This window comes from Musca domestica, unplaced genomic scaffold, assembly GCF_030504385.1.
Source record: "Musca domestica strain aabys unplaced genomic scaffold, Musca_domestica.polishedcontigs.V.1.1 39, whole genome shotgun sequence".
NCBI lineage: Eukaryota > Metazoa > Arthropoda > Insecta > Diptera > Muscidae > Musca > Musca domestica.
In genome coordinates, this window is record NW_026712326.1 from 7,741,793 (window position 1) to 7,767,120 (window position 25,328).

Below are 25,328 nucleotides of genomic sequence, written 5' to 3' on the forward strand. Positions count from 1 at the left end.
GTCAACAACACAATATATTTGTTAGCCAATTGCAATAAATATATACCTGTTTTCTTTGCTTTTCCATTCCAATTCACCGAGCTTTTACAAATATTGAAGAGATCCTGATGCCACTATTGATTTTGATGTAATTGGAGATTCTCCTCAACATTTTAAAGAATTTCCTTCGATGTTCTTGAAATTTAAATTGTTGACTGCCCATTCCGAATTGAGCGTTGCTGGTTGTGATTATATAGCTTATATTTTAAAAAACTCTCTGTACACAATTTTTTAATAAAATTTCTTATGTCTAATAAAAAATAGGAATACAGAAAATTTATGAAAATTTAAAATTCAAATTTTAAGAATAAACAATATGTTTGCTTTGTTCAAAATATGTACGCAAGTACATACACATTTATATAGATACGATATAGAACCATAGTTCCTTTTGACTGGTCGCATTTGTTGTCCGATTGTGATGAAATTTTCTATTGAAATTGATGATAATCGGTCAAAATTAAGATATAACTTCCTTATCTTCAAAATGGGATTGAATTTGCACATACGACCAAATTGAGCCTAGTAAGAATGATGACAAATTCTGTGGAAATCGGTTCAGATAAAGCTATAGCTACTATATATATTATTCATCCGAATTGCTATGTGTGCCCTCTACATCCGTAATATACTCCGTAACAGCGTTATTCGAAGAAAATGTATCAAATTTGGTGAAAATTGCTTAAGATATAGTCCATATATAGTATGAGATAAAAAAACTGCGCTAAGCCACTCGTCCGACAGCTGTAAAAATTATTCCAGTGACAGCTCATTATATTGTTTACAAGCGCACAAAAGCATTTTGGTGAGAATTTTCCAGAAAAAAGTAAATTGTGATGGAACTCAAGCGTGTTCGAAAAGTAAAGAAGACTTAATTGAAACCCACTTCGCAGTGCCGAAAAATGGTTCGTCAGCTGAACGTATCGCAATATTCTATTCGGCAAATATTGAAAAATGAGCTCGGGGTAAAGTCATTGAAATTCCAAAAAGTCCAAGAACTCTCACCGCAACAGAAAGAAAATAGACCCAAAAGAGCTAAAGAGTTTGCTTCGCTTATCGGAAAAAGGTAAACTGCCGAATTTGGTTTTCTCCGATCAGAAAACATTTGTTTTACAGCAGTTTGTAAACAAACAAAATGATCGTATTTATTTGCCAAAGAGGTCAGCTGAAAATGTGCACCTTCGGTTGGCCACCAGAACTCAAGTGTCGGCCATGGTGATGGTGTGGGCTGCCATAACAGCCGATTATCGCTCTCAGCTCGTATTAATCGACAGTAGCATCAGAACAAACGCGAATATTATCGCGAAAATCTTCTGGAGGGTGTATTAAAGTCTTGCGTACTCAAACATTTTGGCCGCAGACCTTGGACATTCCAACAGGACTCAGCACCATCGCACTCAGCACGCGCCACCCAAGAATGGTTACAAAATGAGGTTTCTCGCTTCATTTCCAGCACACAATGGCAACCAAAATCTCCGGATATCAATCCAATAGTCCAACTATTGTGTATGGAGTATTTTTAAAAGCAAGGCTGGCACTAAAAAATAGCTAAGTGTCGATCACCAGGAATGGGGCAAAATACCACAGAGCAACATTCGGGCAGCGTGTGACGGTTTCATTGGCCGTTTGAAGGTCATAATTCATGCCAAGGATGATTAATTCGAACAAATCTGCACTAATTCTAAAATTTGGTGATATTTCCGACATTTTTTGCTTTCACTCAATAACATTAATAAAAAAATTGTAAAAATTATGGTGTTTGAATTTGTTGCAGTATTTTTACTTTTTTTACTTTATTGCTGATCAGAATTTGATTTAAATTTTTAATGGTCCGACGACAAACGCACATAGCTTGTCGATATAAAGGAAGATTGGTATATGCATTTTTGAGCAAAAACAGAGTTATAGTGTAGGGTATACTTAGTCGGATTAAAATTTATTTAACACTTGCACATATTTTTGAAACTTTTGAAACACTTGAAAATATCTATGGCATAACTGTTTCTTCCCCATATTCCTATAAAATACCAACTAAATTTTGATAACTTATTAATTAATTAAATTTCCAAAAAAGCCCTTTACAGAAGCCATATCAGTTCTACAAAAATGTAACAAGTCCTTTTGGTCTTACAACGCCCGCTGGTCTGCATATCAACTATTTCGGTGGTTAAAGCTACAGGATCAAGTTTTGCCACAAGTAACATTGAACTCTGCTGACAACGTTTTGCAACAATTTCACTTCATTGCCCCAGTGACCCTACTTAGGCCATTGTTGCACCACAACATTGTACTGTACCCCAAAGGAATGCTTGTCACTTGTGTGTATGTGTGTGTTTTACGTGAAAATTGACCCAGTCACAATGAATGCATTTCTGGTGGGGCTCACTCACATGTGCAGACGTGCTTTTGCAATAAATAAATCCTTATACAAGAATCATGATATAAGTACACAATTATAAAATAAATAAGTCAACAAACACACAAAAAAACCGTACAACCGACCGGTCAGCCGGTTGTCCGATTGTTGGTATGTTCAGTCGCTCACATGTCCAATAAAAAACTCAAATGGAATACAGAAGCCCCTCTTTTCGTAATGAAATAAAACGAAACAAAAACAACAAAGAAAGAAAACAAACCAGCCTCAACGAATAGCTGCTGCAAGAAAAAGTGGAATCTTCTTCTTTTTCTTCTCCTGGTGGAAAAATACAGAAATGTCGTTGCGGTGTGATGGTGCTGGCCGGTTGGCTGGCTGGCTGTGGAGTTGTTGGCATTTTATTTGACCATGTCGTCGTCGCTGTCGTTCGTGTCTTATATTATTTTTGTTACATATTTTGCGTGCCACAGCTTAAGAATTCCACTTTCGGCCTCAAATCTGGATTAAATATCAACCGACTTTTTTTCTGTGGAGCTGTCCGTTACCGGCGACATTGTTGCTCTGGTTATGGTGGTCGGCTGTTGTGAGGAAACCGCATAAAAACTTACACCGAAAGAAAGAAAAACAAACAAAACCAAGCCAAGCCGTAGTCAACAGCAATTGTAGCATACCATTTCCAGGCTAGCATCTTTAAGAAGACTTATTTTTTGTATGTAAAAACGGGGGGTTTTTTGTTTCAATTATGGTGGGTGGTTTAATCATTTGGGGTGATAGCACATAGGAGAATATGAAGAAATTTGTAAAAATAAACGATCAATATTTTAACTCCACGACTCAGAAATATCTCAATATTCTAATTTCTTTCTAAAGCTCAGATAATTTTCAAAGCCGTATAAATTCACAAGAAGACCAAGCAAGGGCGAAGTGTTCACCTATGTCTTGTACGTCTTCTGACCGTCTTCCATACAACTCTATACGAGAGCGAGCTCTCTTCTAACTAAAACATAATTTTTTTTGGAAGGTATCGATATATGGGGTTTTACATGGACAGAGGTTTTTTTTCGTTTGAAAAATGTGACTAAATGCCCTTATTCTGCTTATACCGTTATGTGGGGGAAAAGTTTATAGTATCGTTTGTCGAGGCTCAGCCAGGAGGGCATTCCAACTTGTTTGGTATTGATTCACTTCTCCCTGGTGAGGAACTCGACGTCATACGAAGAAGGGTAACCGTCGGCATGCACCGATAGGTTAATATCCAGATGCAGGATACCATAGTGGAGATGATATAGTCAATATCCCAAACTACCGCTGTGACTCCGGCTCAACGGTGGCAAAGAGGGATTATAAACGGTTGGTAAAGTACTGCTAAAGGTTCATCGACCGCGACCCCTCTCAATTCATGGAGAGGGGAAAATCCTAATCAGAAAGATAGTGCGGAAGTCCGAAAAGAATCACCCGTTACTGCCAAGTATTCCCTTTGAAGGAGCAAGCCTCTCTCCCAATCGACCTCTTTAAGAAGGTCTTTAAGTCCAACTGTGAGCAAACCTTCGGACGAGGGTAACGTGGAGGGCAGCGACATTCCGGTTAAGGAACTGCAGTTTCAGTTGTTGCATCATCAACTGAATGAAACGTTGCCCCACCGAGTCTAAGCCCCCTGCCAAGTCAATAAAGGGAGATAAGGAAGAACCACAGCATTGGTGGAACGGAAGGAAACCGAACAATTCTCTCGTCCAACGATGAAGAGTGAACTGCGTCCTGGAGCTAAGAAACCGACAACGAGTAAACACCCCTTACACCAGCAGACATCGACCGTGCTGAACCGGAAGGCAAAAATCAGCGAAAGTCGATGGCTACTCATAGAGGACCGCCTAAGGGAGCTAGTCTCTCTTGGGGAAGAACCCAAGAGGCTGCAGTTCGGCAGTGCCACCATTTATAAGGGGGTGAAGGTCATCTGCTCTAAAAACGAGGGGTCCAAAGACTACCCCATCACCACAGTGGCTGCCTTATACGGACTTTGGGAAGGAAGTGAGCTGGGTCTGCTTACCTAACGGAAATATCCTGCCAGGGTGAGATAAAAAAATTGCAACAAAGTCAAACGCCATAATTTTTAGTTTTTTTTTTTTTTTTGTTTTAATTTTATTGAACGAAATCCAAATATGTCGGAAATAGCATCAAATTTTAGAATAAGTTTAGATTTGTTCGAACTGGTCACCTTTGGCACGATTGTTGCTTTGCAATATTTTGGTCCATTCCCGGCGAAGCGCTTCCTTGAGGTGATCGACACTTTAGTATTTTTTAGTGCCAACCTTGCTTTCCAATATACTCCAGACACAATAGGCTTACGGATTGGTATCCGAGAATTTTGGTGGCCATTGTGCGCTGGAAATGAAACCAGGAACCTCATTTTGCAACCATTCTTTGGTGGCGTGTGCTAAGTGCGATGGTGCTGAGTCCTGTTGGAATATCCAAGGTCTGCGGCCAAATATATGAGTGCCCAAGTTTTAATACACCCTCCAGAATATTTTCGCGTTTGTTTACAAACTGCTGGACAAGCGAAGCAACCCTTTAGCTCTTTTGAGTCTATTTTCTTCCTGTTGCGGTGTAAGTTCTTGCACTTTTTGGAATTTCACCTATATACAGGGTGAAATGAAAAAACTGCAACCAACTTCAGACTTCTGTCATTTCTAAGTCACTCGTCCGACAGCTATTAAAATTATTCCAGTAACAGCTCATTATATTGTTTACAAGCGTACAAAAGCATTTTGGTGAGAATTTTCCAGGAAAAAGTTATTCGTGACGGAATTAAAGCGTGATAGTTGATTTCGTTATATGTGGCCGGAAAACCACAAGTGGCTATCGTTAGAGCACTCCAGCATTTAAATGTGAATAATTTTTTTGTGTCTCGTACCATCGCTCGTTACCGTAGTACTGGTAGCGTAGCCCGACGTCAAGGAAGTGGAGGGAAGAAAGCAGCAACATCAGCAGAAATGGTTCGAAAAGTAAAGAAGCGGCTTGATCGAAACCCACGTGAGCTGAACATATCACAATATTCCATTCGGCTACTGGAATTCCAACAAGTCGAAGAACTTACACCGCAACAGACTCAAAGGAGCTTAAAAGTTGCTTCGCTTGGCCGATAGTGGTGAACCGCCGTATTTGGTTTTATCCGATGAGAAAACATTTGTTTTCCAGCAGTTTGTAAACAAACAAAATTATCGTGTTTGTTGGCAAAGAGGTAAGCTGAAAATGTGCAACTTCGGTTGCCCACCAGAACTCAAGTGCTGGCCATGGTGATGGTGTGGGCCGCCATAACAGTCGATGGTTGCTCTCCGCTCGTATTAATCGACCGTGGCATAAGAATAAATGCCGAATATTATCGCGAAAATATTCTGGAAGGTATATTAAAGTCTTGGGCACGCAAACATTTTGGCCGCTGACCTTGGACATTCCAACAGCATTCAACACCATCGCAATCAGCACGCGCTTCATTTCCAGCGCACAATGGCCACCAAAAACTCCGGATACCAATCCGTTGACTACTGTGTCTGGTGTATTTTGGAACGGGTTCATTGGCCGTAATTCGTGCCAAAGGTGACCAATTCGAACAAATATAAACTTATTCTAAATTTGATGCTATTTCCGACATCTTTTGCTTTCATTCAATAAAATTAAAAAAAAAAATTAGGAGTTTGATTTTGTTGCAGTTTTTTTATCTCAACCTGTATATTGATGAGCAGCATAATATTTTATGTCGATTTAACGATGTCCGTCTGTTTTTCTGCCTGTTGAAATCGCGAAACTGGCACAATAGTTGGTATTGTAACTAGGATGGTAGGTATTGAAAATTCAATCGGCCCACATTTCCGTATAGTTCCCATATAATGGTACTTCTAGATTTTCGAAATTTTTATGATTTCAGCTAAGTTTTCCATTGTTTCAAATGTGTATTAGGAGTTTGTAACTTTGGTGGCAGGACATTGTCTATATAGGTTTTCGGTATTTTTACGATTCAGAACACAGTTTTTTCCAATTTGTTAAAATGTGGTATTTTTATTTCATAATAAGTCCATATTGTCCACAGTTTCCACATTACACCGATATTGGGTGTTTTTATGATCGCAGCCTCAATTTCCCACTGCATTGTTTCAAATTTGGCATCTGAGCGTCGCAATAGGTAATAATCTTATTACTGGAAAATTTTCTATGCATGTTCCCGTTTTGTTATGCCTCCCATTTCAGTATCTTATTCTTCTAGGAAGCATATAAAACCTCTGTTGACTCATTTTTTCGTTTTTTTTATGAAGAAACTTCCCTGAACTATGTATATGTTTTGAGTCGACAAAGTACGGAGGATTTTAACCAAAAGAGTTTTGAGGAAAAACAGAGTTGTCCCCAGAAAGTACAGTTGTGCGACCTGAGAAGAGAGACCTATCTCTCAGAATATCCCGTTAAAACAGGAGTTAAGTAAACTCGTATGAGACGTCTTATAGACTTTACCATTCCATGGACCAATTTATGACTGGGCTATCGTGAATTGAAAATACATTTAGATTTCTCGATGTATCCATTCGAAATTTATCATCTCATCTGGAATCTAAGAAACTACTAACAAAACATTTTCCTTCCCTTATCGAAATGTTATTTTCCCAAATTGTTACACCCAAACCTCGTAAAACCATATGGAAACAGGACTTTGATCCGTTTATGTTACAGTTTCGTTGGTGTGTTTTTATTTTTGTGTTTCTGTAAAAAAAAAACAACTTTACCACCGCAATAACGATGACGAAGACGACGTTGAGGCTGATGACGTTAATGATGAAAATCACTAGTGACGGAAGACTTCAGCTGTAGGCTTTGTTTTACTTTTCAGTTCTTCAGATTCGTCTCCTTTTGCTTTCTTGGGGCATCGTTACTATCCTACTCTGGTTTATGTTTCGTTACATTAACCAAGATATCAACAGCAACAACAACAACAATAACAGTACTGTACCAGTAAACTCCAACAACAAACACGTTTGTTCAGCATTTCCATGCAAATGACCATGAAATGGAATTTGCAAATGAACGAGTTTCAAGTTTGGATCACAATTTTTTTGTGCGACGTAAGGTTATTTCGATTTTTATTTGATGGTGCAGCATTATGGTCGTGATGGTGGTGGTGTTGGTGTGTACCAGTTGCATTTGTGTTTCTTTTGATTTTATGGTGGTGGTGGTGCTGCTGCATGAGTATGCAACGTACTTGAACCAGAAAACTCAATTTTGATTTTGATAACGAAAATATTCAAGTATAACTAATAAAGAATGACGTTGAAGGTGTTTTCTTTCCTCTTGGGGATACAGTTTGTTGTTTTTGCTTTTTTACTCCTTTTTTCGTTTAGCCTTCTGATGCATTAAAAGAAAATTTGGTCTGAAGTTGGCCATATTTATTTAAATTTAGCAGTTTGGCCAATATTTTATGGACATGCATTGTTTGGTTTATTTGTGTCAAAAAAGGGATAAATATTTTTTTTTGCTCCAAATTTGCAATTCTGTGTGGCCACAATATAGACTGACTAGTAGTAGAGTATCTAACCGAGTGATATATTTCTAGATTATTTATTAAATTTAATAAAAAATGTGTTAAATTCAACCTCTGATATGCTCCACAAAGGGAAGGAAAATATGTGCAAAAGCATCCGTTCCGAATAATATTTTCAAGTCATAACGTTGGGTTCAAAAATCATAGATCTTAAGAGAGTTATTATTATTCAAAATGTTGAACTTTTGAGGAAGACAGTACCTCAATGACTGGACCAATCTTGATCATTTGCAATTGAACTGTATAGGTTACTACTTCGCTTCAATTTGTGGAGAAGTTACAAGAAGAAGTGAACTGAAATTGCCCATCTCCGAGCTCGATGTAAGTTTGATAAAAATATTACAATTTCCAAAATTTCAACCAAATACACTAGTCGGACAGACAGTTGGACGGACAAGGCTAGATTGTCTACAGTAAGTTCGGCCAGGCTGAACTTTGAATACCCTCCACCATTTGGAACAAAAGGGCACACAAAGAACTCCTTGTGCGGATTTACAGACAGCACCATAGAAAAATATGGCTAAAATCATCAAAATTACGGGGGTAACGTTATATGGGGGATATACGATATCGTGGACCTATATAGACACCTCTCCTTCAGGGGGTAACGTACTCAAAAAAAAAAAAAACCCCTTGTGCAGAATTTTAGACAATTCCGTTGAAAAATGTGTCCAAAATCATCAAAATACCGAATATCGCGGGGTACCGTTATATGTGGCTATACGATTTCGTGGACCCATGTAAATAATTCTCTTCCGAGGTATAAAGTACCCACAAGGTACTCCTTCTGTGGATTTTGATGATTTTGATGGTATAAAGTACCCACAAGGTACTCCTTCTGTGGATTTTAAGACAATTCCGTTTAAAAATGTGGGTAAAATCATCAAAATAGCGAATATCGGGGGGTACCATTATATTGGGGGCTATACGATATCGTGGACCGATATAAATAATTCTCTTTCGAGGGATAAGATACCCACAAGGAACTCCTTGTGTGGATTATTAGACAATTCCTTTGAAAATGTGGCTAAAATCATCAAAATACCGAATATTGGAGGGTACCGTAATATGGAGGCTATACGATATTGTGGACCTATATAGATAATTCTCTTCCGAGATATAAAGTACCCACTAGGGATTCATTGTGTGGAATTTCAGACCATTCTATTGAAAAATGTGGCTAACATCATCAAAATACCGAATATTGGTGGCTACCGTTATAAGGGGCCATACGATATCGTGGACCGATATAGCCTATCTCAGAACTTGACCTGCCTGCAGACAAAAGAGGGATCTGTGCAAAATTTTAGCTTTCTATCTTAATTCGTTTAGACTGTAGCGTGATTACAACAGACGGACAGACGGACGTACAGGGTTAAATCGTCTTAGAATTTTACGATGATCAAGAATATATATACTTTGTTGGGTCTAAAATGATTATCTCGATGTGTTACAAACGGAATGACGAACTTAATATACCCTCCATACCTTTTTTGGTGGAGGGTATAAAAATAACGTATATAGGGAGTAACCGTTATATTGGACCTATACGAAGGCGAGGGTTTGTAAATTAAATTTTCGTTACGATGTTCAAATGAGAAACTTGAAAAAATTCTGATGAATTAATCGCTAATATCATCAAGATACTGAAAGTAAGAAGGCTTTACGGAGACGTGGACCTACCTGTGTAATTTACTGTCATAAGATATAGTACCAATTGGGAACTTCAAATTGCAAATTTCAAACATTTCTGGTGAAAAAATGACACAAACCATCAAAATACCGAATATTTGGGGACTATATAGAAACTTAGACCTATATTGACAATTTTATGCCAGGATGTTTCTAACATAATGAGAACATATGCTGCAAGTTTACAGCAAATTTGGGTTAAAACTGTGACTAAAGGAGCCAAAAAACCTTAAATCTGTTCGTACAGTTACATAGGGCTTTACCAAAACGTGGACCTATATAGTCCATTTTCAATACCTACTTCATCTCGTTAATTTTCGACGTCCAGAGAGGCAAATGGATGGAAAATATTCCAGTGACAGCTCATTATATTGTTTACAAGCGAACAAAAGCATAGTGCTGTGAATTTTTTAGAAAAAACGTTATTCGTGTTAGAATTCAAGCATGGTAGTGTGTTTTCCTTATATTTGGCCGGAAAACCGCAAGTGGCTATCGTTAGAAGACTTCAGCAAATAAATGTGGATAAATCTTTTGTGTCTTGTACCATCGCTAGTTGCCGTGATACTGGTAGCGTAGCCCGACTTGATCGAAACCCGCGTCGCAGTGGCCAAAAAATGGCTCGTGAGCTGAACATATCGCGATGGTCGCACTCCGCTCGTCTTAATCGACCGTGGCATCAGAATAAATGCCGAATATTATCGCGAAAATATTATGGAGGGTGTATTAAAGCCTTGGGCACGCAAACATTTTGGCCGCAGACCTTGGACGTTCCAACAGGACTTGCACCATCGCACTCAGCACGCGCCACCCAAGAATGGTTACAAAATAAGGTTCCTCGCTTCAGTTCCAGCGCACAATGGCCACCAAAATCTCCGGATACTAATCTGTTGGCCTATTGTGTCTGGAGTATTTTGGATAGCAAGGCTGGCACTAAAAACTACCAAAGTGTCGATCACCTCAAGCAAGCGCATCGCCGGAAATGGACCAAAATACCGCAGAACAACATTCGGTTTCATTGGTTGTTTGAAGGCTATAATTTGTGCCAAAGGTGACCAATTCGAACAAATCTAAACTTATTCTAAAATTTGATGCTATTTCCGACATTTACAGCTTTCATTCAATAAAATAAAAAAGGTAAAAATTATGGCGTTTGACTTTGTTGCAGTGTTTAATCTCACCCTGTATATGATACCCTGCATCACTAAATATATAGTAGATCTTTCCATAACAACACTTAATTGATTTCCAGAAAAATTTGACGGATAAATTTATAAGTCTCGCACCAAATTACATTGCTATAGAGTCCTTGTTATGATTTCGAGGAGGATTATATTCACAAATTTATATCGGAGCAGTAAATATATCGGAATGGAGTTTCGCCAAATTGGAAAAATTAGGTTAAATATGCAAAAATCCAATCAATATGAACTGATATTACATATTTGGTGCATGATAACCATGAAATCGGATGAAGATATACATGGAAGCTATATCCAAAATTTGGCATTATTTTGAGGTGCATATTACGAATATGAGGGTCTTATACACCAAATTATGTGAAACATTTATGTGGAAACCCCTGTTTTATTCTCGGCAAATATATAAACACTAGCTGGCCCGGTCCGCGTTGCCGGCCCGTAGATTTTGCCTATCATGCATATTTGTCCAAACATAATTATTCACAGATATGACTGATATAAGTGTTCACGTACAGGTCGATTAAAAGTGTTTTAAAATACCTGTACCCATTTTTGAGCCGTGGGCTTCAATATTTAAACCGTGTGTTTCAACTGTGTGGATGTGCTATACAAATGTATTAAAAAGTATATATCAATCTTATCGCCATGTAAGGGATCAAATTAATTTTTAATATGGTAAAAATCGTAGCAAAGTCAAATGAGCAGTGATTTGGAATTTACTGTATTTTGTATACTACATAATTGAGGGCTGAATGATTTAAGAGTAGCCAAAGTTATATACTTTCTTAAACCCATTAGCACCTTAGATTGTGCATTAGAGTCCTAATAATTCCCCCTAACCATGTCGGTCTGTTTGGTAAATTTAGGAGGTATTGTAAAATTAGGAGGTACCTTCTTTATATGGGCACTACTCCGAAACATCGACGTACATTGAAAACTTTCTTCTACCCCTTGTCAAGATGACAAATAGAGGCCAAATCAAAAATAAAGCAGAACAATATAGCATGTCATAGCATTTCGCGTAATTTAAATAAGTAAAAATAGTTTTATCCACCTCATAATTGAGGGCAGAATGAAAGATGGGAACTAATTTTTATTGCCATTTAAATTGTAAGTTGGAGACCCGTTAAAGTCCTTATTTTCATCATAGTATAATTCAATGATGATCCAACAAATATTCGGTCCCGTGCTACTTTCTTATATTTGTAATTTGTTCATGTTTCCACAATTTATTTCACATAGATGTACAACCCAAATCTACGTTCCCAGCCAATATTCTTTTGGGGGTTACAAATTCAATAGAATACAAAATTTTCTTTTCTGACCACACATTAGATGTGAAAGTGGACTTGGGGATACTCCAATGTGGGGACTTTACTTAAATAAATTCCTATGTGGCAATTATCTGTATGATGGTTCCCCAACCCAGGGTAGCATAAACTCAATTTTTTAGCCAAATCAATTGATTATTGTGGTCAAGACCAATATGGCCCCTACTCTGAAAATTTCAAATTTTATGCGAAGAGGTTCTCTACCCCCTTAGAAACAAAGATGGCAAATAAGGGCCAAAAAATTAAAAAAGTGGCCAAGACCCAAAAAAATAGCTTAAATCATACGATGGTTATATAAATATGAAATCGGGTTGTTTCATTATCCGTGAGTAATGATCGATATAAAGACCTGCAAAATCGATTTAAGGTATTTTGAATGTTTGGGAAGAATTTCTGGAAGGATATAAAACCTTTTCTTACTAATTCTCTCTACTATTTTGCACCTTTTATATTTGGTATTTTACTGATTATTCTCACAAAGAATTTAGCATTTTGAGCTCTCATTGGACGGATCATTGTCACATAAAAGAAGTAGGTCCACGCTTTGAAATGAGTACCATTAGGCTTTTTCGGTCATTTTTGCTTGTTTAAATGTGTTCGCATCTTCCACCTGAACCACGATGTAGGCCCTATTTCGCACTTATTTTTTTTTTTTTTTGTTTTTGGTTAAAAATTGTATATAGTGAAAAATTATTCTTTATTTTGTTCACAAAAAATCCACTGAATTCAATATGATAATGACAATTAAAAAAAAATTGACTAAAAAAGAATAACAAATTGAAAAAATCTTCAACTTGTTCGCTGATTTTTTACAGCAAATGTTTAAAGATGCTTACAAAGTTTGTCAATAGAATGTACTATTAATTTAAAATTCGATTCCATTGAAATTTTTTTTCGATTTTTTCCCGATTTGAGAATTTTTGCAATGAGATCTCTTTTTTCGTGATTTTTTTTTAGCGATTTTGAAAAAGTAATTATCTTTTAACTTTGGTGTGACCGCGTTAAATTATTTCGATATCATCTATTCCGTTTCGCCACCACATAATTCGGTACTACACTTTCATGTAACCCGCCATCAATTTCAGTTCTCAAGAAATCAAGTCAATTAAATAAATTGTTATTAATATTCGAATTCAAAAATAAAATATAAAAAACACTACAAATGTACATTAGAAAAAAGTAAGTCAAAATGGGAAAAAAACAATCAAAATAAAACATTGCTATTGTACATTTCAAAAGTCAAAATAAAAACTTTAATATATCACATTTTTACGCGATTTTTTTGGATATTATCCTTTTCGGAGAGGAGACAATTCCGAATTTGTGTGAATCGTTAAAATCAGTCCAGCGGTTCTTAAGTTATAAGCGTAGTAACTAACACAACTTACATTTATATATATAGAAGAAGATTTATTTGAAGTAGATCATACCACCCATCAACATTTGGCTTTAGAGCAGTAATTGTTTGGTTTCAGATGGAACTAATTTATGGGAGGCATGTCGAATTCTGAGTCAGTAAATTTGATGGAGACATTTTAGTTTTTATACCAAACTAGCTGGCCCGGTCCGCGTTGCCGGCCCGTAGTTTTAGTCTTTAATGCAAATTTTGCATAGTATAATATTTCACAAATCTAGCTCATAAAGGTGAACAAATTTTAATATAAATATTGATTCGCCTAAATAGAAATAAATAACCATGGAAGGAGGGCAAACTAATTTCTGAATAGTCAAAGTTAATTACGCTTTTACACCCATTACCATAGCATCTCAAATTGCGCATTAGAGTCCCCAAAAAGTCTATGGTCTTGTTCATAGTAAAATTCAATGACGATTAAACAATACCCGCGTTGTTGTTCGCCAATCGGTAAACATCACTATAGATCGGCGGGCCTGGGGACTATATAGGAACTGTACCAAAATATTTACGTATGTTGACATTTACTCACAAAGTAGCCTAAATACAGCAAATCATTTGAAAAACGTGGCCAAGACCACGGTCACAGCTGAAATCAGGGATACATTTATATAAGGGTTATACCAAAACGTGGCCCAACCAATATTCTCTTGGGGGTTACAAATTCAATAGAAAACAAAATTTTATTTTCTGACCACCAATTAGATGTGAAAGTGGACTTGGGGATACTCCAATGTGGGGACTTTACTTAAATAAATTCTTATGTGGCAATTATTTGTATGATGGTTCCCTACCCCAGAGTAGCATAAATACAATTTTTAGCCAAATCAATTAATGAATGTGGTCAAGACCAAAATGGGTCCTACTCTGAAAATTTCAAACTTTATGCGAAGAGGTTCTCTACCTCCTTAGAAACAAAGATGCCAAATAATGGCCAAAATATTATAAAAGTGACCAAGACACCAAAATTAGCTTAAATCATACGATGGTTATATAAATATGAAATCGGGTTGTACCCTTATCCTTGAGTTATGATCGATATCATGACCTGCAAAAGCTATTTAAGGTATCTTGAATGTTTGGGAAGAATTTCTGGAAGGATAGAAATCCTTTTCTTACTAAGAGTCCCATTCGCTCTACTATTTTCCAACCTTTAGGCTTTTTCGGTAATTTTTGTTTGTTCAAATGTGTTCGCAACTTCCAGCTGAACCACGATGTCGGCCCTGGAGTTGAAAGGTAGATGTCAGTTAACATCGTATTTCCCACTAATTTCATTTTTTGTTGAAAATTTGTATATAGTGAGAAATTATTCTTTATTTTGTTCACAAAAAATTTACTGAATTCAATTAGATAATACAAATTAAAAAAATATTGACAAAAGAAGAATAACACATTGAAAAAATCTTCGACTTGTTCGCTGATTTTTTACAGCAAATGTTTTAAGATCCTTATATATTTTGTCAATAGAATGTACTTCTATTTTAAAGTTCGATTCTATTAAATTATTTCGACATCATCTATTCCGTTTCGCCACCACATAATTCGGTACTACACTTCCATGTAACCCGCCATCAATTTCAGTTCTCAAGAAATCAAGTCAATTAAATAAATTGGTATTAGTATTCGAATTCAAAAATAAAATATAAAAAACACTACAAATGTACATTAGAAAAAAGTAAGTCAAAATGGAAAAAATCATGCAAAATAAAACATTACTATTGTACATTTCAAAAGTCAAAATGAAAATGTTAATATATCACATTTTCACGCGATTTTTTTTTTGATATTATCCTTTTCGGAGAGGAGACAATTCCGAGTTTGTATGAATCGTTAAAATCAGTCCAGCGGTTCTTAAGTTATAAGCGTAGTAACTAACACAACTTTCTTTTATATATATAGATTAATTCCGAATTAACAGCAAATTGTCTAAAAATTACGCTGCCGAACAGCCAATCGGAACATGGGATTCAATGGTATAGTTTGTTCAGGATCCTTTTCAGTCCATACACAAAAAGAACCCAACAAAGAGAGTTAGTATAAATCTAAAGAGTAAAACTGAGGTTTTTAATTTCCGATACAATTTTTCATATGTATTTCCTTTATTAATAGAGTTTTATATTGGGGCTCTTTGGTCAATTTACAATAATATTTCATGGAGATTTAACGTTATGGATTTATAATGGATTAATAAGATTTATATGTCATGTTTCCTAAAATCCATCATTCTAGAACTCGGGATATTGTGAAATGTACCTTTTTGTTTTCTATAAACTCTTCATAGGAAAAAATCACGCCCCAAAATCTCTTTGCTCAGTGACATTGATGCGATTTTATTATTTTGTTCTTTATCTCTTTGAATAAAGACATTGTGATGATGAAGATGTATTCAAAAATATGGTGAAAAGGAATTAACATTATTTAAAGCCTATTATAATTATGTTTTTTTAAGACGCCGGAAACTCAATATGCAGATGTCAATGGGAAAATTTTCTGCACCAGATACATTGACAATAAATTTCAAATAAAATTGCTTGATAAAGCAATAATCAACTGGTGGTCGGACATAAAGCCTTAATGATGTCGTTAAACGTGACATAAAATCGTTTTGTTTAGTTCACACACATGATTTTCCCAAGAGATGACACAGGCTGTTTTACCAGAGTCAAGAAAATGTCAAAACTAATCATAATTAAGGAGAAATTTTGAATAATAAAACTGTTTATTGAATATTTAGTAGTTTTCTCTTGATCGCACATCTGATAATTTTGCTGAAGTTTCATTCTTTGCTGTTTTGAGGAAACAAATTTTGATTTTTTGTGGCTATCCTATTAAGTACATATTAAAGTTGTAAACCAACCAACAAAATTTTAATTAAAACCAAAGCGGAAATATTTTAATAAAATATGTTAATTACAACAACAACTCCTTTCATACTGCAAATTTAAAATAATAACAACGAAAATAACAATTATCACAAATATTGTAATTGTAATAAAAAACTAGTTTAATTGTTATTAAAAACTAAAAAAAAAAACATGAACACAACAACCTGTAGTTCATGTCATGTATTTGCCACTGATTAACGCCCAACGGCAAGCTTTGCCGGATATACTTGTGCCACGAAATTGTTATTCAATTTCATGATAATAGAATGAACCACCCAAGATTTTTGGATCCCCCGGTGTTTTTACTGGCCTTAGTCTATTGAGACGGAATTGAAGTCGGCAAGTAAAGAAATTGGGACGTGGATGAGATTTCGCACTTAAGTTGTTGTTCAATTAAATGTTATGCAAAATTTCTTTCGTTTTTATTCTGACTAGAAATACACGTGGCTGGTCTACTGCTGGGTTAGTTGTATCTATTTTGAAAAACATTAATATTTACAAATAACTATATCCTCCAACCTGAGAACGAGGGTATATTAACGTTGTCATTCCGTTTGTAACATCCCCAAATATTCGTAGTAGACACCATAAGGTATACAGGATGAGATAAAAACACCGCAACTAAGTCAAACGCCAATGAAAGCAAAACATTTCGGTAATAGCATCAAATTTTAGTTTAGCTTGGTTCGAATTTGTCACCTTTGGCACGAATTATGGTCTTCAAACGGCCAAAGAAACCGTCGCACGCTGCTCGAATGTTGCTCTGCAGTATTTTGGCCCATTCCCTGGGAAGCGCTTGCTTGATTTGATCGACACTTTGGTATTTTTAGTGCCAAATACTCCAGACACAATAGTCCAACGGATAGGTATCCGGAGATTTTTGTGGCCATTGTGCGTGTCCAAGACTTTAATACATCCTCCAGATTATATTCGCGATAATATTCGGCATTTGTTCTGATGCCACCGTCGCCTAATACGAGCGCAGAGCGACAATCGGATGTTATGGCGGCCCACACCATCACCATGGCCGGCACTTGAGTTCTGGTGGCCAACCGAAGGTGCACATTTTCAACTGACCTCTATGGCAAATAAACACGATCATTTCGTTTGTTTACAAACTGCTGGACAACGAAAGTTTTCCCATCGGAGAAAACCAAATTCGGCAGTTCACCACTTTCGGCCAAGCGAAGAAACTCTTTAGCTCTTCTGAGTCTATTTTCTTTCGTTTGCGATGTAAGTTCTTGCACTTTTTGGAATTTCAATGGCATTACCCCGAGCTCATTTTTCAATATTTGCCGAAAGGAATTTTGCGATATGTTCAGCTGACGAGCCATTTTTCGGCCACTGCTAAGCGAGTTCGCTTCTTTACTTTTCGAACCATTTCTGTTTTCTTCCGTCGCTTCCTTCACGTTGGGCTACGCTACAAGTATCACGCTACCGAGCGATGGTACGAGACGCAAAAGATGTATTCACTTTTAAATGTTGGAGTGCTCTAATGATATCCAGTTTACAGTTTTTTTTTCTAACCCTCTATATATTCATGTTGAGCATAAAATTCTAAGTCGATTTAACGATGTCCGTCTGTCCATCTGTCTGTCTAATAAAATCAAGACACAGCCCACGTTATTTGACGTAGAGCTTAAAAATTTGGTAGAACAATTTGTATTGTGTCTAAGATGGTTGGTATTAAAAATGAGATATATCGGTCCACGTTTTAGAATAACCGCCATATAACGATTCTTCCCGATGATTTTAGCCCCCATTTTTTTAACGGATTTGTCTAAAAATTGGTATTTGTAGGTCATAATGGGTTCTAGCTTCGCTGACGAAACATTGTATGTATAGGTCCACAGTTTGATATAGCCCCCATATAACGGTACATCCCGATATTCGGTATTTCGCTGATTTTTGCCACATTTTTCCACGGATTTGTCTAAAAATTGGTATTTGTAGTTCGTAATGGGTTCTAGCTACGGAACATAGTATATACAGAGTGAGATAAAAAAAAAACTATAACCAAATTCCGACTACTGTCTTTCCTAAGCCACTCGTTTGACTGCTGTTAAAATTATTCAAATGACAGCTCATTATATTGTTTACAAGCGTACAAAAGCATTTTGGTGAGAACTTTGCAGAAAAAAGGTTATTCGTGATGGAATTCACGCGTAATAGTTAGATTTCTTTATATTTGGCTGGAAAACCACAAGTGCCTATCGTTAAAGCACTCCATCATATAAATGTTAATAAATACTTTGTGTCTCGTATCACACCTCGTTACCGTGATACTGGTAGCGTAGCCCGACGTCAAGGAAGTGGACGGAAGAAAACAGCAACATCAGCAGAAATGGTTCGAAAAGTAAAGAAGCGACGTGAACGAAACCCGCGTAGCAGTGGCCGAACTAGAGCTCAAGCACCGGCCATGGTGATGGTGTGGACCGCCATAACAGCTGATGGTCGCCTTCCGTATCGCATTAATCGACCGTGGCATCAGAATAAATGCCGAATATTATCGCAAAAATATTCCGGAGGGTGTTGAAGGACAAGCGAGCATTTTGGCTGCAGACTTTGGACATTCCAAAGGACTCAGCACGCGCCACCCAAGAATGGTTACAAAATGAGGTTTCTCGCTCCATTTCTAGCGCATAATGGCCACCAAAATCTCCGGATACCAATCCGTTAGACTATTATGTGTGGAGTATTTTGCAACGCAAGGTTGGCATTAAAAAATACCAAAGTGTCGACCACCTCAAGCAAGCACTTCGCCGGGAATGGGCCAAAATACCGCAGAGCCACATGCGGGCAGCCTGCCAAAGGCGATCAATTCGAACAAATTTAAACGTATTTTAAAATTTTATGCTTTTTCCGACATTTTTATACCCTCCACCATACTATGGAGGGTATATTAACTTTGTCATTCCGTTTGTAACTCCTCGAAATACTGATGTCAGACCCAACAAAGTATATAAATTTTTGATCGGCGTAAAATTCTAAGTCGATTTAGCGATGTCGTCTGTCTGTTTTGAGATATAAGGATACATTTTGCACACATGTTTATTTTTCCAGTAGGCAGGTTAAGTTCGTAAATGGGCCATGTAGGTCCACGTTTTCATATAGCTCCCATATAACGGTACCTCCCGATATTCGGTATTTTGATGATTTTAGCGACATTATTCAACGGAATTGTTTCAAATTTAGTATTTGAAGTTCTTAATGGATACTACAGCCTATGACATAAAATGTTCTGTGCAGGTCCACGTCTTCGTATAGTCCCCATATAACGGTACCTCCCTATATTCGGTATTTTGACGATTTTAGGTACAATACCCACCGAAATTGTTTGAGATGTCGTATTTGAGGTTCGTAATGGATGCTACAGCCTGTGACAGAAAATTGTCTATGCAGGTACAGGTCTTCGTATAGGCCCCATATATCAGTACCTCCCTATATTCGGCAGGTACAATACCCACTGAAATTTTTTGAGATGTCGTATTTGACGTTCGTATTTGTGATAGAAAATTGTCTATGCTGGTCCAGGTCTTCGCACAGCTCCGATATAACGGTACTTCCCTATATACGATATTTTGATGATTTTAGCTACATTATTCACCATTCATTTCAAGTTTCGATTTTGAATATGGTAATGGCTTATGACAAACAGGGTTTTAAAGTTCGGCCGGCCGAGCTTACTGCCTTTTTACTTGATTGCATTCATTCAATAAAATTAAAAAAAAAAAAAAAAAAAAAAAAAAAATATGGCGTTTGAGTTTGTTGCAGTTTTTTTTTATCTCACTCGGTATAGGTCTGCGTTTTGGTATAGCCCGGTACCTCCTGATGTTTGGTGTTTTGTTAATTCTTGTAACTTTTTTCCACGGATTTGTCCAGAAATTAGTATTTGTTGTTTTTCTGTGGCGGAACATTGTGTAGATACAAGTTTTTTATAACCGCCATATAATGGTGCCTCCGGATATTATGTATTTTGATGATTTGTGCCACCTTTTCCCACGTATTTCTTTAAAAATTGGCATTTGTAGTTCACAGTGGGTTCTAGCTCTAGTGGCAGAATATTGAGTATTTAGGTCCACGCTATCGCATAGCACGCATATAACGATATCCACCGATGATCGGCATTTTTATAATCCTAGTCTCATTTACCCACGAAATTGTTCCACAATTGGTATTTAAGAAGTATACAAATATATAGAGGTTCCCGTTTTGGTATGGCCCCCATATAACAGCCTCACCCACTTTATTGTGTTTTGAAATGTTTGATTGAAATTGATTAAAGTGGAACACGCTTGAATTCATATACTTTTATAAAAAATTGTTTTTAAAGTTCGGCACGGACGAACTTAATTTTCTTTTACTTGTTTCATTTCATAAAACTAAGGAGTGAATCGATTCGAACCAAGTTTGAAGGGAGTTGTTTTGACAATATGTAAGTAATATCTTCGAAACTTATATTGGGACAATAGCCAAGATGCATTGTTGGAAGACTACAGCTGTGAAGACTAAAAGAGCGATCGACTTTTCATTTCGCCATTAATGGTCGCAGGTCAATGGTAGAATACTTTATTTTTATTTATTTAATTTATATTAATTTAATACGAAATTAAAAACCAATTACGTTTTTGACAACGCTGTAAAGTGTTTAATTAAAATTTGAACGTGTTTCAGAAACTTGCAGGCATTTCCGTTCTGGCTTTTATGTGCATGTATGTGTGTGTGAGTGTGTTTTTTATGAGCCATAATAAATCATCAACCAGTTGCGATCGCTGTTCACATTTAGTAGAATATTAATACAAAAAAGGTGCTTGTTTCTTAAGTCTTTTGTATTTGATTTTCCTACGAATTACACCACCACTGCCCATTTAATTTGTCAACCCAGTTCTGCGGAGAAACAAAAAAAAAACTTCTAAGAAATATATAATGTCAAATTATTCAATAGCACCTCAGCTGTCGATTACATTTTACGCATGGTCTTGACCGAGTAACGCTTTGCCACATCGTTTCGGTTTACGTCAGAAACGTGTTATTGACCAGCAACAACAACATCAGTGAAACGAAAAACTGCAACTTAAGGATCTAAATATCAAACGGGCAACATGACGTGAAACATGAAAATTACATCACTTGCCTACCTTAAAAATGCACCAAGAGACCAATGCGACAATCAATACTAGTAACAAATTCAATATATGTTTTTCATTAAAATATAACAAGGCAACATCAACAAAAAAAAAAAACAAAAACAACAATATCTTATTTCATAATAAAATAACAATAACAAAAAATTCTCAAAATTCACAAAAAGTGTTTCAACGCGTGCTTCATAAATGTTGCGTAAAAATATTTGTTTCACAAAAAAGTTATATTTCAACTACAATGTTTAATTAAAATATATCAATCTCGTTGCGGAGAACGAATGCCATGTGCTGTAAGTGAAGAAAAGTATTTCCAAACTATAAAATAGAAGTGCAAACAAAAATAAATTTGTTTTACAATTTTCCGCGTTGTATTTGTTCTATGTTTTATATTTCTTTACCTCCTCACACACTATTCAGAAGCGGAATAATAAGTTTGGCCGACCATTTAAAACCGATATAAATGGTAAATAGAGATGAACCCATCATCATCATGGCATATTCTATTTACCCAGAAATTAAAGCTTATTGGAAAATAATATCCATAAAAGCAATTATTTCTAGGTCATGTCATACAGGCTGAGATAAAAAAACCGCAACAATGTCAAACTTTGACATGATCGGTTCAGATTTGGATATAGCCCCCATACATATCCTCAAACGATTTCGGGTTAATTGTGCAACAAATGGCTAATATCAGCCCAAATGGAGTGAATTTCGGCATATCCGACGGAATTCAGTCTAGAAAGAAGTACATTAAATTTGGTGAAACTTGGTTCAGATCGCTATAGCTCCTTTATATGCTTCATTAGATTTGGTGTTTAAGTCCATCACATATATATCGTTAATTCGATTTCATGTTTATTGTGTAACAAATGGCTAATATCAGCCCAAATAGGGCGAATTTCGGGACGTACGTTCCCATTTTGTACAACTCGGATCCGATACATATATTTTATTATATTCCTCATTAAAGAAATATAATACACTCTATAGCAAACTATAACTGCTCTAAAGCCAAATGTTGATAGGTGTTATGATCTGCTTGAAATAAATTATTTTGTTACAAAAGCTCCACTAAGTATGCATAGTGGTGTAGGGTATCATATAGTCGGCACTGCCCAACTTTTGACTTTTCCTTACTGGTTTAAGATAAATTCCATTTCCCATTTTATATTTTAATCAATATCGAACAATTCTGGAAATGCGAAAAAGTTTGCATCTTTGAGGCCATAAATATGCGGTATATGGAAAACAATTGAATATTGATAAATGGGTATCATTCTTCTCTCAGGCGGCTGTAATATATTTCGGACGAGATTTGGACAATTATAAATGTTGTTGGTGGTTTTGTGTTACGATATATACAATGTTTTTTTTTGCCATTGTTTTTGTTGTTGTTTGCCTTTGTTACTTAACCTGAACACTGCAATTTAATTTTGAACTTGATTTGTTTACGAGCATAAAAACGCATAAAACCAGTATAGTCGTATGGGCATGCTGTGGTTTCGAATATATTGACTTTTTTCGTTGTTAGGAGCTGATTCTTATTGGTCAGTAGGTGCGTGAGAACTTCTCATGTTTTGAAGCGCAAAAAGCAATAACAAAATGTTGTTGTATTCTAAAGTGTTATTATGTTAGCACATCGTGCACAATGGGATGGCTACATGTATTCAATTTATGCAATAAGTCGGAAGCTCGTTTAAGTACGATTCAAGGTAAATAAAATCATATGTGTATGAATGGGTTAGGGTATATACAGGAAGAGATAAAAAAACTGCAACCAAATTCAGATTGCTGTCATTTCTAAGTCACTCGTCCAACAGCTGTTAAAATTATTCCAGTGACAGCTCATTATATTCTTTAAAAGCGTACAAAAGCATTTTGGTGAGAATTTTCCAGAAAAAAGTTATTCGTGATGGAATTCAAGCGTGATAGTGTGATTTTTTTATATTTGGATGGAAACCACAAGTGGCTATCGCTAGAGCTTTCCAGCACTAAAAATGTAAACAAATCTTTTGTTCATCGCTCGTTACCGTGATACTGGTAGCGTAGCCTGACGTCAAGAAAGTGGACGGAAGAAAACACCTACATCAGCAGAAATGTTTCGAAAAGTAAAGAAGCGACTTGAGCGAAACCAGCGGCGCAGTGGCCAAAAAATGGCTGAACATATCGCAATATTCCATTCGGCAAATATTGAAATATGAGCTCGGGGTAAAGCTATTGAAATTCCAAGAAGTGCAAGAACTTACACCGCAACAGAAAGAAAATAGACTCAAAAGATCTAAAGAGTTGGTTCTCATGGCCGAAAGTGGTGAACAGCCGATTGTGGGTTTCTCCGATATGAAAAAATCGTTTTTCAGCAGTTTGTAAACAAACAGAATGAACGCGTTTACTTGCCAAAGAAGTCAGCTGAAAATTTGACCTTCGGTTGGCCACAGGAACTCAAGCGCCGCCAATGGTGATGGTGTGGCCGCCATAACAGCTGATTCGTTCTCCGCTCGTATTAATCGATCGTGACATCAGAATAAATGCCGAATATTATGGCGAAAAAATTCTAGAGGGTGTATTACAGCCTTGGGCACGCAAACATTTTGGCCGCATACCTTGGACATTCCAACAGGACTCAGCACGCGCCACTCAAGAATGGTTAAAAAAACTAGGTTCCTCGCTTCATTTCCAGCGCACAATGTCCACCAAAATCTCCGGATACCAATCCATTGGAATATTGTGTCTGAAGTATTTTGGAAAGCAAGGTTGGCACTAAAAAATACCAGAGTGTCGATCACTTCAAGCAAGCGCTTCGAAGGGAATGGACCAAAATACCGCAGAGGAACATTCGGGCAGCGTGTGACGATTTCATTGGCCGTTTGAAGGCCATAATTCGTGCCAAAGGGGACTAATTCGAACAGAAATAAACTTATTCTAAAATTTGATGCTGTGTCCGACATTTTTTGCTTTCATTCAATAAAACTTAAAAAAAAAACAAGTAAAAGAGCTATAAGTTCGGCCGGGCTGAACTTTGAATACCCTCCACCCTTCGAATGAATTTGAAAATTTTCACAAAATAAAAACCGTTAAAAATTCTGTTAAAATCTTAAAAATACCGATTATAGCCGATTTTGTACGACGTGGACCTGTTGTCATATGTCACCATATCAAAAAATCATCATATTAAATTCGAAACTTTAAATAAACGGTGAATAGTGTAGCTAAACTCATCAAAACACTGTACATAGGGAGGTACCGTTACATCGGAGCTATACGAAGACCTGGACTTGCATTACGAACTTTACATACGCCATCTCAAACAATTTCTGTGAGTAATGTACCTAAAATCGTCAAAATACCGAATATTGGGAGGCAGTTATATATGTGAGCCTATAAAAAGTCCTGGACCTGCATAAACAACTTTCTGTCATAGGCTGTAGTATCCATTACAAACTTCAAATACCAAATTAGAAAGAATTCCGGTGAATAATGTCGTTAAAATCGAATACCGAATATGGGGAGGTACCGTTGTATGGGGCTAAATGAAAACGTGGATCTACATGGCCTGCCTACTGGCAAAATAAACATGTCTGCGAAATTTTAGCCTTCTATCTCGATTCGTTCGAAAGATAGCGTGATTACAACAGACAGATGGACATCGCTAAGTCGACATAGAATTTTACG